The 12,900-nt window shown below is 42.4% G+C and overlaps 1 protein-coding gene across 1 annotated transcript in view; it reads left to right on the top strand.

Annotated features, from left to right (window-relative positions):
* SARNP (SAP domain containing ribonucleoprotein) overlaps positions 1-12,900 on the top strand; it is a 214,069-nt gene that overhangs the window by 137,524 nt on the left and 63,645 nt on the right. The gene's annotated exons all lie outside the window — the stretch shown is intronic.

Genomic DNA, 12,900 nt, shown 5'->3' with positions numbered 1-12,900 from the left:
AGATGGAACGGAGGTAGATAAAGTTTGGCAGCGGGGTAAGGGGATTATCTGGTGGGGGGTGGCATAGTTAAGGAGGGAGGAGTAGGTATCAGGTGTAGGCATGTGTGAACAGCCAAGTTTTAAAGTTTTTGTCTGAATGAGTACATTGTTGTGGTGGTGGTTTAATGTTGTGTGCTGAGCCTTAAGCCTGAGGGAAAGTTCATTCTTCTTTAACACTATATGTTGCAAACACCCCGTATAAAAGGTAGCTTTTGGGGAAAAAGAAATTCTTGTCTTGTAGCTGTAGCCAATGCTATAGTTTGCCTATTAAACCAAGATCTGAGACTCTGCTTCTGTCCTCCTTTGACACCATACTAAGAGGCTTTGATTCCAATCAAGACTACATCCTAGTATTACTAGATATCTCGGCAGTTTTTGACACTCTGTATCACACCATTCTACTATCTAGACTTTGATCAATTGGTATTTTCAGATTTAGTTCACAACTGGTTCAACTCCTTTCTTACAGACAATGCCAAATTCACTTAGGAGCTTTCACTTCCTCACTTTAGTCTATCTCTCCAGTTTCCCATTCTCCCCAATCCTTTTCCACATCTACCTTTTACTGCTATGCTATTTATTGGACAGCCTAAACATTCAATTTAAAATATGTGGACGATACACAGTTATATATCCCTTATTCAATTTCATGGTCCTATACTTTCTCATTATTTTCTCTATACATAAATACAATAAAAGTTTTTCACTCAGTGCACAATAAAGCTCTGGAATTTGTTGCCAGAGGATGTGGTTAGTGCAGTTAGTGTAGCTGGGTTCAAAAAAGGTTTGGATACGTTCTTGGAGGAGAAGTCCATTAACGCTATTAATCAAGTTTACTTAGGGAATAGCCACTACTATTAATTGCATCAGTAGCATGGGATCTTCTTGGTGTTTGGGTAATTGTCAGGTACTTGTGACTTGGATTGGCCACTGTTGGAAACAGGATGCTGGGCTTGATGGACCCTTGGTCTGACCCAGCATGGCAGTTTCTTATGTTCTTAAAGTTTGGCTTTCACATAACCGCTTAAAACTCAATACCTTCAAAACTGAAAATTCACTTGTTATCCATTCCAAACTCTGATTGCGGTCCACCCCTACTTTCGATCTGAATGACTCTTCTCTACCAATCATTAAAAAAGCCCGAAATCTTGGTGTCATAATTGACTCCAGCCTTTCCATGAACAAATCACATCTACATTGGTAAAAAATTCCTTTTTTAAATTACATATGTTGAAAAAACCATGCCCACTTTTACATCTCAACAACTTTAGAACAATACTCCAATCCCTAATATTCAATGGTCTGGACTACTATAATGCGCTACTTATTGGTCTTCAACAAAACGCCCTCCACCCTTTACAGTTGATCCAGAATGCTGCGGCCCAGGTTCTTACAGGAACTTCTCTCAGAGACCATATTTCCCCGATTCTTTACACCCTACACTGGCTACCAGTAGATTTTAGAATAAAATATAAAATACTTACTATCATCCTCATGGCTCAGTTCACAGCTTCGTATTTATAGACCAGGGGTGGGCACTTCCGGTCCTCGAGGGCCACAAACCAGTCTGGTTTTCAGGATATCCCTAATGAATATACATGAGAGAGATTTGCATGCACTCTGCCTCAGTTGTATGCAAATCTATGTCATGCATATTCATTAGGATATCCTAAAACCTCGACAGGTTTGTGGCCCTCGAGGACTGGAATTGCCCACCCCTGTTATAGACCATCTAGAAGCCTCCGATCTGCCCGTAAAAACTTACTAGAAGTCCTGACCATTAAGTCCGCATGATTAGACATAACCAGAAAGCAAGCGTTTTCTTTAGCGGGACCTCAACTCTGGAATTCGATCCCAGACACCCTAAGAAACTCCTATAGCAAGAAAGGTTTTAAGTTCTTTTTGAAAAAGCATTTACCAGACATAACTAATTAATCAGCTCTAACTACACTTCCTGACCAGCTACCACCAGGCCTTTGACCGACCCTACTGTTCCTGCCCTGTCTAAATATAGTTCCACCATCTGACACTCCCTCAGGAAGCTATCTTTTATTTTTTTAAGTTATTTTTTAATTTTACTGACTAATTGGTTCTTACTTTTTACTTTTACTTAATTTATTTTTCTAATATCTATTCTTTTAAAATGCATATGTTATATGAGAAGTGTACATATGTTATATGAGAAGTGTACAATTCTGGTCGCCGCATCTCAAAAAAGATATAATTGCGATGGAGAAGGTACAGAGAAGGGCTACCAAAATGATAAGGGGAATGGAACAGCTCCCCTATGAGGAAAGACTAAAGAGGTTAGGACTTTTCAACTTGGAAAAGAGATGACTGAGGGGGGATATGATAGAGGTGTTTAAAATCATGAGAGGTCTAGAACGGGTAGATGTGAATCGGTTATTTACTCTTTCGGATAGTAGAAAGACTAGGGGGCATTCCCTGAAGTTAGCATGGGGCACATTTAAAACTAATCGGAGAAAGTTCTTTTTTACTCAACGCACAATTAAACTCTGGAATTTGTTACCAGAGGATGTGGTTAGTGCAGTTAGTATAGCTGTGTTTAAAAAAGGATTGGATAAGTTCTTGGAGGAGAAGTCCATTACCTGCTATTAAGTTCACTTAGAGAATAGCCACTGCCATTAGCAACGGTACCATGGAATAGGCTTAGTTTTTGGGTACTTGCCAGGTTCTTATGGCCTGGATTGGCTACTGTTGGAAACAGGATGCTGGGCTTGATGGACCCTTGGTCTGACCCAGTATGGCATTTTCTTATGTTCTTATGAGTCGTTTTTACTTTCTTTTTTATTATGTATGTATGCAATGTAAGCCATTTTGACTACTTTCCAGTGAAAAAAACAGTATATAAAAATTGTTTAAGTAAGATCTGTCAAAGCATCATTTGCACAAGTGTGAACTAAGGTTTTCCATATAACTCAGACCTCTGGAAAATATTTTATCAAGTATGTAGACAAAATATAATGGTTCGCCATTGAACAAAGGGTGCATTTTCTGATTAGTGATTATCCCTCAGATGTTCTTAGTGAAATAAAGGGGTTTTCCTGTGGTGGTAATAGCCTGTGAGCAGTCAATGCCTGCTGTGACCCTGTCTGTGTTTAGCATTACGCTTGCTTTGAGAACTGCATTGAAGAGGCTAAATTTGGGTGTATCCTCTCTGGTAGAGCTCTTCATTACATACTACTGTGCCCCATATCTGCTTTTTAAATTAGTTGCTATCTTATGTTTGTCCACTTGGGTAGTAATTTTAGCCTTTCATTTACAGACAGCTCATTTCACAGTGCTCTTACAGGTCGGTTCAATATCAGTGTGGGAAAAACAGGTACTCATGATTGAGCACCCACTTTCCTAACGCATATCCATCCACCTCACTTGGGTATGCGATGCAATAGGCAAATGAGCCGCTGCGTTAAAAAGGAGACGCTAGGGGAAATTGTGCATCCCTAGTGCCTCCTAGGCATTGAGCGCCCAGGAGAAGTGACTGCATGGGTTAGGAAAATGGGTGCTCATAAATTGAGCATCAAGGCTATTTTTTTCTTCCATGTTGCTGCTTTCTGTGGTTCCTTCGACAATATCGCCATGATATTAAGTTGGAGGAGCCACAGAAAAGCAGTATTTTCTGCTTTTAGTTCAACTTTTGGGGCTCCTCAAAACTTAATGCGCATTGGGTGCATGGTTATTTTTTTACATTGGGAGGTAAAAGCTAATAGCCTTATCAATATGGCATTTACATGTGGTGGTTGCTTTTAGCTACACCCTGGTTTGGACGCGCGTTTTGTGTTTAAACTTTTTTATTGGAGCAGATATATAACACTATAACATTATCAAAAAGAAAACATAACAAGTGCTTAATAGGCAACAGAATAGTATAAAAGCACTGAAGTACATATATCTGCACAAGTTTTTATATGAAATTAATCCCCGAATCCCCTCCCTCCCTTCCCGGCAACGACTTGGAAAAACATTAGATACGTAAGAATGCAATAAAATAAGACTTATATAAACTATGTATCTTGATAGGTAGGGCATGCATAGTGGTAACTGCCCTTAGAGATTGAACAAGACAAGTAGTTAAACCCCAGACCGAAAATACTGAGCATACTAGTAGCTACAATCATTCAGAAATTTCACGAGTGTACGGGTGCCTCAGCTACATGTGGATATCTAGCCACTGACTGTACTGTCTCTAAATCTTATAGAAGGTGCTCAGTCGATTTTGGTGCACAGCTGTGAGGCATCCTAATTGATAATAATTGTGGAGTCTGGATTGTACTTTTGCTAAGCTAGGTGTATGACTTGTTCCAATGTGTGGCAAGCTCAGTTCTAGCAGCAATAAAAACTTGTACAAAATATTGTTTCTCTTTATTTAATTCTTCTATGGGTAAAGTGAAAATATGCCATGGGTTCGCAATGAATGGGTAAGAACAGTGGATACCCAAGCAATGACAGGTGGCCAATATTGAATGAGTTGTGGACACTGCCACCAAATATGATAGTAGGTGCCTAACATCCCGCATTCTCTCCAACAATTTTCTGGTATAGAGCATGTAAAACGATGTAGTAAGACAGGAGGATAGTGCCATCTGTAAAGCATCTTGTAGCAGTTTTCCTGCAGGCCTGCCGATATGGAACATTTATGGGCTGCCATAAATATTACATCCCATTCCGTGTCCTCAAATGTTATGTTCAAAATCAGCAGCCCATGCCAATTGTTGGCGAAACGGACCCTGTACTCTTCTATTTAGAAGCGCATACATTTTTTAAATCACACCTCGCATGTTCTGAGCATTCATACAGTAATTTTCAAATAGGGAGCCAAATAGCCTGAGAGAACCAGCCCTAATCGCCCTTCCCATAAAGTGGTAAGTTTTGGCATAAAGCAGAAAATCCCGTTCAGTTAGATGGTAATGGGAGCAAATCTCTTCTCTGGACAAGATGGAGCCCTGCGTTTGCATGTGTTCTATATGGCAGATGCCAGCAGTTATCCATGTCTGAGATGCTTTCGTCTGTGAGGCGTTCGGAAGTACTGAGTTAGTGAAAAAGTGAGTTACACATTATTAACTTTCCTTCCCTACTAAAAAAGGTTTCCAATGGAGCCAGACTCTGAGTGTTGTGTTCAGAGCTCTTGGAAAATGTGAAAACGATCCCCAGGTGGATCAATGTTGCCAGGGCAACCCAGAGAGTGGCATGTCTCCTATCAACGCTTGCTCTAATAGAATCCATTGTGGGACCACTGTGGTTCTGTGGAGGACCACTAGAGCACGCAGTCGCGCAACACAAAAATACCTACATAAACTAGGGACGTTAAGGCCTCCCCTATTTTTTGGCAAATATAGAATGGATCGGGCTACTCGGGGTGGCCGTTTGCGCCAAATAAAACCATATATTAGTTGCTGCCATTGCTTCAGTGAGAGGAGGATAAGAAAATGGGAATAGTAGTAAAAAAGTATAACAGACAAGGCAAAATGTTCATTTTTATTATGGCTATACGACCCAGCCATGAATGTGTGCTTTGGGAAAATTTTTCTAAATTTCCCGATTGATTGTTTAAGAGGAGCATAGTTCAACTGAAACAACTGATTAGTATGAGCCCCAAGTATTTTAATGCCAACTGTGCCCACTTAAAAGGATACCTTTTCCTAAGAAGTTGTGCTTCTTCAGTGGGTAATGTGAGATTAAGTATTTCCGACTTGTCATAGTTTACTTTAAGGCCTGACACTGCAGTGAAATTGATAAGCTCTTGCGTAACTCCTTGCAGTGGGGGGGGGGGGGGGGGTTAGTAAGAGTAAACATAACATTGTCAGCAAACAGGGAGATCTTAAAATGATGCATGCCCTTCTGAATGCCCGTTATGGTATCAGCCCTCCTAACACGTGTGGTGAAAGGTTCTAAAAATAAAGCAAATAGCAAAGGTGATAATGGACAGCCCTGCCGTGTGCCCTGTCCAATAGCAAAGGGGTTCCCGTAACTACCATAGTCTTTACTCAGGCATGCGGATGATCATAAAGCTTCGTTATCCAATTAATGAAATGGATACCAAAGGACATATGTGTAAGAGTCTGAAATAAAAAAGACCAATGAACTAAATCAAATGCTTTTTCAGCATCTAAAGATAAGAGTATGGCAGGTGTGCGTGTATTTATTTATTTATTTATTTATTTATTTATTTATTTAAGGTTTTTATATACCGGCATTCATGATAAAATCACATCATGCTGGTTTACATTAAAACAGTGGTGTGGGGGGCTGATGACGTCAGCGACTCGAGTGGCTGCCTAACCCGGAGCTCCTGGCTATGCCGGTTTGCATCCCCTGAATATCTTAACCAACCTCCTCATTTTAACAACGAAAAGCTTATCAGGACATTCACTGCAGGCTCTAGATGTCGATTCGGGCTTCAAAACCCGATTTTCATCAGTTTTCCTATAAGAAATTGGATCGGGAAGATTCGGCTGTAAAAAAACAAAATGGCGGCCGCGACGGGAGAGATGCTGTCGGAGGACACGACTGAGACGGCAGCGCTCCCTGATTTGGAGGTACCCTCCCGGGGTGAGTTCAAAGCTTGGTTTGGTGCCCTGAGCCGGGATCTTACCTCGTTTAAGTCAGAAATTAGAGAAATCGTGGGAGACATGAAAGAGGAGCTGAGTGATATGGGGAGGAGAATTTTTGAATATGAAACACTCACAGAAGCTCACACTGATAAACTGTGCTCTCTCCAACATAATCAGAAGGAAATGGCTACTGAAATCACACAGCTCTCCTCAAAACTGGAAGACTTAGAAAATAGGAACAGGAGAGCTAATCTTCGTTTTAGGGGTATCCCTGAGTCTCCAGAGTTTGCTGACTGTATGCAAGTCATTACCACGCTCTGCACCGAGTTATTGCACCAAGAGACTGGAAAGGAGACTGATAGCGCTGGGGAGATCCCCAAGGTAAAGCTGGAAAGGGCACACAGAGTGCAGGGACAGCGAGCCCTTAATAGATCTAAAGATGTGATAGCCTGCTTCCACGACTTCCCTGTGAAGGAGCAAGTTTTATCTTTGGCAAGAAAGAGGGGGAAGCTGCAGCTGAAGGGGCATGAAGTGCAAGTGTATGCTGACATTTCTCCTATTACAATTAAAAAACGCCAGGACATGAAACCCATTACTAATGTATTGATCAGAGAAAGCATTAGATACCGCTGGCTTTTTCCATTTGGCATCAGTTTTTCCCTGCAAGGGAAATCATACAAGGCACAATCGGTGCATGAAGCAGCTGGAATCCTCAAGGACCTTGGATTTGGCGTAGTGGATCTGCCGTCATCGTCTTCTCCACGTGCCAATCACAGGGAGGAACCACGTTGGCAGCAGACGGGAAAGGGGGGCAAGAGACTGAGGAGAACCCCTGACCCGGAAATCGTGCAAGGAGCTTCTACTTGATCTGGATCTTCATGTTTTGCAGACTTGATTTTTGTTTCTCCTTCTATGCTGATTCAGCAGAACTGGAGGGTTGGTTAAAGGTTGTTTTCTTGTTCTATATGGATGCTACCGGGTGGGATAGCGACTGGAAAGCTGTCATCATTTACCCGTGCTGGGTGGCGGAACCCAAGAGATGATTGTGGTTCCTATAGGGGTGGGGGGAGGGGGGTGGGAGCGGGGTCTCTGGGGGATCTCATATATTTGCGTGTTTTGACTTGGGTTATATTGGAAGGGACTTTGAGGGTTATCTTTAGATTTAAGTGGAGTCTCCGTGTATGCTCTCTGTTCAGGGGACTTTTCCTCATTTACACCTATCTTGATGGCTACATTTAAGGTTATGTCCTTTAATGTTAAAGGGCTTAACACGCCGCGTAAGCGTAAATTGCTCTATAAAGATCTACGGAGAGCTGGCATAGCCATTGCTTTTATACAGGAGACCCACTTAAAGAGGCGTTATGAACATCTAATGCGTTCTGATCTTTATCCGCATCAGTTCTGGGCGCTCAGCTCTAAATTGGCTAAATATGCAGGTGTGGGGATTCTATTCCAAAAAGATTTTGCATTTGAGCTGCATGAATGTATTGCTGATCCTATGGGTGGATACCTGATGCTCCTCCTCACTATTGCAGGGGAAAAGTATACACTACTTAATCTTTATGCACCTAATGTACAACAAGGTAAATTCTTTGACTCCTTAGCGGAGCTGGTCCAAAAGAAAAACGAAGGTCAACTTATAGTCATGAGTGATTGTAATATACCTTTAGATTCTTCCCAGGATACGTCTGGCAGTAGGAGTTCCACCTCAAAAAAAGATCGTACTAGTCTGCTTAAATTCCTCTCACAATTTCAGTTGGTAGATGCGTGGCGATTCCTGCATCCCACTGTAAAGGATTATACCTTTTTTTCGAATCCCCATAATCTATATACAAGGATAGATTATATTTTTGTTGATAAGGGGGTATTACACAAGGTACGTAAAGGAGTTATCGACCCGATTACGTGGTCTGATCACTCGCCGGTATGGGCTGAGATCTCCTTCCCTAAGTACGACCAGGGCCAACGTTTTTGGAGATTAAATGATAGCCTTCTTGACAGTGAACCTTTTGTAGAGCAGTGCTGACAAGTTCTTGCAGACTATACCACCCATAATAAAATACCCGGCCAATCTCCTATACTTTTTTGGGACTGCTTAAAAGCGGTGATTCGGGGGACTTTATTGCTCGTGCTACCTTTGTTAAAAAACGTGATACGCGAGAGCGTATATCCTTAACAGCCAAATTATTGGAGTTAGAGCGGCAACATAAACAATCACCTACAGCAGCTCTTAAAGTGGCTGTGGATGATTACAGGTCCCAAATTGGGGCGTTGGACGCGGCTAAAATTGCCCATGAGTTGGAACAAGCCAACCAAGTTTTCTTTGAGGGGGGCAATAAAGCTGGGAAATTGCTCGCGAATAAGCTGAGAGCCAAGCGCTTACAAAATCTTATCCCAAAAATTACGGATGACCAGGGTGTTATGCTCACCTCTAACGATGCTATTCGTGAGCGTTTCCTTCAATTCTACTCTGGGTTATACTCTCATAACAAAGATATAGACACCCAGGATATCCAGGCCTTTTTACAGGGCATCCCCTTACCCACTTTACCAGAGTCAGCTCGAATGGTACTTGATCAAGAAATCTCAGAAGCTGAAGTGCTCTATGCCATTAAGCCTCTTAAAGCTAATAAATCACCAGGGTTAGACGGCTTTACGGCCAGATTTTACCAGTGTTTTGTCACTGATTTAACTGCTCCGCTCACTGATATGTTTAATGCACTCCGATCCGATGGCACCCTAAATCCCAACTCTAATGTGGCCGGTATCACGGTTATCGCCAAGCTGGGGAGGGACCCCACCAAATGTGGCTCCTATAGGCCTATATCATTGCTGAATATAGACCTTAAGCTCCTAGCCAAAATTTTGGCGAACAGGCTTAATGGCTATATAGCACAGATTATTCACCCGGATCAGGCCGGTTTTATCCCGGGTCGTATGGCATCTGATAATGTCAGGAAGTTATTGGATTCCCTCTGGTGGGTGAGACGTCACAATATTCCTTTTCTTTTTATGGCCATGGACGCAGAAAAAGCTTTTGATTTGGTACACTGGCCCTTTTTATTTCAGGTATTACGCAAGATGGGTTTTGGGGATTTTTTTATTCAGTGGATCCGCAAATTATACGATAAGCCGAGGGCTTGTATTAAAGTTAATGGGGGTTATTCCCCGTTCTTTACTTTAGGGTGGGGCACCAGGCAGGGATGCCCGCTCTCACCACTGCTCTTTGCCTTGTTTATTGAACCATTGGCCCAGAGGATCTGAGACTCCGGGGAGGTTAAGGGTGTAGATGTGGGTTCCTACTCTTCCAAATTGGCCATGTTTGCCGATGATGTCATCCTGACCCTGACTGACCCTGTGAGATCCTTGCCAGCTGTGGTAGATATCATCAAATCTTACAGCCAAGTGTCCGGGTATTCAATTAATTGGGACAAAACTGAAATTTTAAACGTTACTCTACAGGAGGCACATGTATGAGACCTGAAAGCTCGTTTGCCTTTCGGTGGGCGAAAGACAAAATTAAATACCTTGGTATCTATATAGGGGCACACAAGGATATTTTCAGCCTCAATTATCCACCTCTTCTCACAAAATTATATCGGGAGATGGAAGAATGGAACCGATACCATATCTCCTGGTTGGGCCGTATAGCCACTTTCAAAATGAACCTTCTGCCCAGGATAAGCTACTTATTCCAAACTATCCCTTGTATGATCCCCGCTGCGACACTACTGAAGTGGCAACGCAGGATCATGAAGTTCCTGTGGCAGGGGAAACAACCGAGAGTGGCTCAAAAGGTTCTGTATCAACCCAAGGTAAAGGGGGGCCTCGCAGTACCCAACCTCACACGGTATTATGTGGCTGCTCAACTCCGAGCTGTAGTAGATTGGCACAGAATAAACACACTCAAACCCTGGGTCACTTTGGAGCAGGAATTGATGGGGCCCTTTCTGTTGACTAACTTGCTATGGCAACCTAGCCGTCTGTGTCCTAAATTGGAGGGTTTACCTACTCCCATACAATGTACTCTACAACTTTGGCATCAATGGAAGTCTTCGGTCGTGGGGGATAAGACAGGATCTATCCTCTTCTCTCCCTTTTACTCCAGAACTTTTCTAGAGGGAAAGGCTCACCAGGTGTTCAAGGGTTGGCTAGATAAGGGTGTATATAACTATGGTCACCTTTGGGAGAATTCTTCGTGGGTGGAGTTTTCAACCTTGCAGTCCAGACATGATTTGCCACAGGGTGAAATATATCGCTATCTGCAGTTAACTAGCTATGCCCGAGCCTCCAATATTTCGCTGGATTTGATGAAACCGATCTCTCTATTTGAGAATTTCTGCAGGTCCGCTGATAAAGTTACAAGCTTAATGTCCAAAATTTATAGACTACTCATACAGGGCATGCATACAAAGCCCTCCTTTATTGCCTCCTGGGAGGACGATCTTGGGACTCCCCAGGGCGAGGATTTTTGGGACAACATCTTTGCTTCTGGTGGCAAGGGAGTAATCTCGGCCTCGTTTATGGAAAATAGCTACAAGCTTCTTTATAGATGGCATTATACCCCCTCTAAGCTGCATAAAATTTACCCTACTACTTCCGATAGATGCTGGAGGGGTTGTGGGGAAAGAGGATCTTTTTACCATATGTGGTGGGACTGTGCGGTTGTCTCAAAGTTGTGGCAGAGTCTAGATACTTGGCTCTCGGATATTCTACATAAGCCTATCACTCTGACTCCCTCAGTGGCTCTCCTTAATGCAGAGTATGCTCAGGGCGACACAGCGCTACACCGATTCATTAGATTGGTGGTCATTTCAGCTCGCTGCGGGATTGCATTTCACTGGAAGGATAAGGGGGTTCCTACTTTGATGCAGGTCCAATCCCGGGTATCTAAATTATGTGCCCTTAGCAAGATTACAGCACATAGGCGGAAGCAGATGGGGGTATAACAGCGTACTTGGACTCCATACTTAACATGGAAACAACAACAGGTGCGGTCATAAACCATTTCTTTGGACCTCTTTTGACATTTTTCCTTTCATTACGAGATCCCATGTACTGATGGGGGGAGGGGTGGGAGGGGGGGGGGTAAAAAACGGGAAACGCAGAGACAGATTGAAAGTTTTCATTGTATTTCTTTTATTGTCCATATTCTAATTGTACTTTCAATGTAGATTATTGATGATTTTGTATCCTTTGTATTACATTTCTCGAATAAAACTTAAATTAAAAAAAAAAACCAGTGGTGCATAGAAAGAAAAAACAAACTGGAACTGTAGTGCGGAAGAAAGCAGTTACAAAAAACAGGGATGCTTAAACTGGGAGAGGAAGGAAAAAGAAAAGGTTAATAGCATTTTAAATATTTACAACGAACAGTTAAATGAGCTGGTTGTGTTATAGAACTTGAAGTTGAAGGACATTAGCTGGAGTCCGGGAAAGCTTGTTTGAAGAGCCAAGTCTTAAGTCTCTTCCTGAAGGTTGGGAGGCAGGGTTCCTGTCTTAGGTCTGGGGGGATGGAATTCCATAAAGGGGGACCGGCGGTAGAGAGGGCCCGATCTCTCAAGGTAATATGTCTAGTGGCTTTGGTTGGAGGAACCTGGAGTGAACCTCTATATGCATCTCTGGTAGGTCTTGAAGAATCGTGTAAGAGGAGAGGAATTTGCAGGTCAATAGAAGTATGTTGATGAATGATTTTGTAGATAACGGAGATGGATTTGTAGAGAATTCTGAAGTGCACTGGCAGCCAATGAAGGCTTTTTAGGATAAGGGGAGATGTGATCTCTTCTTCTGGTGTTTGTTAATATCCGTGCTGCCGCATTTTGTACCATCTGAAGCGATTTGGTATAGGAGGAAGGGAGACCTAGTAGGATAGAATTGCAATAGTCTAACTTTGAGAAAACTAATGCCTGAAGGATTGTTCTAAAGTCCTGCAAGTGAAAGAGAGGTCTTATCCTTTTCAAGACTTGGGAGTTTGTGAAAACAGTCTTTGGTAGTTTTGTTGATAGAAGCTTTCAAATTCATCCGATTGTCAATTAAAACTCCAAGGTCTCTCAGTTGCGTGGATTGTGGGATGCCAGGGTGAGTGGAAGTGATGTTACTGTTCTCGGGAGAGATGAGCAGGAGTTCGGTTTTGGAGGAATTTAATACTAAGTTTAGACTAGTGAGGAGGAGTTTGATTTGTTGGTGGCAGTTTTCCCAGTGATCTAGTGTTTTCAAGTATGTGTCTTTAACAGGGATTATTATCTGAATATCGTCCGCATATAGAAAATATTTTAGATTGAGGCTGGAG

Source organism: Rhinatrema bivittatum, chromosome 3 (genome assembly GCF_901001135.1).
Source record: "Rhinatrema bivittatum chromosome 3, aRhiBiv1.1, whole genome shotgun sequence".
Lineage (NCBI taxonomy): Eukaryota > Metazoa > Chordata > Amphibia > Gymnophiona > Rhinatrematidae > Rhinatrema > Rhinatrema bivittatum.
The sequence above is the reverse complement of the archived record's forward strand: the minus strand, read 5'-3'. Positions and strand labels throughout refer to the sequence as shown.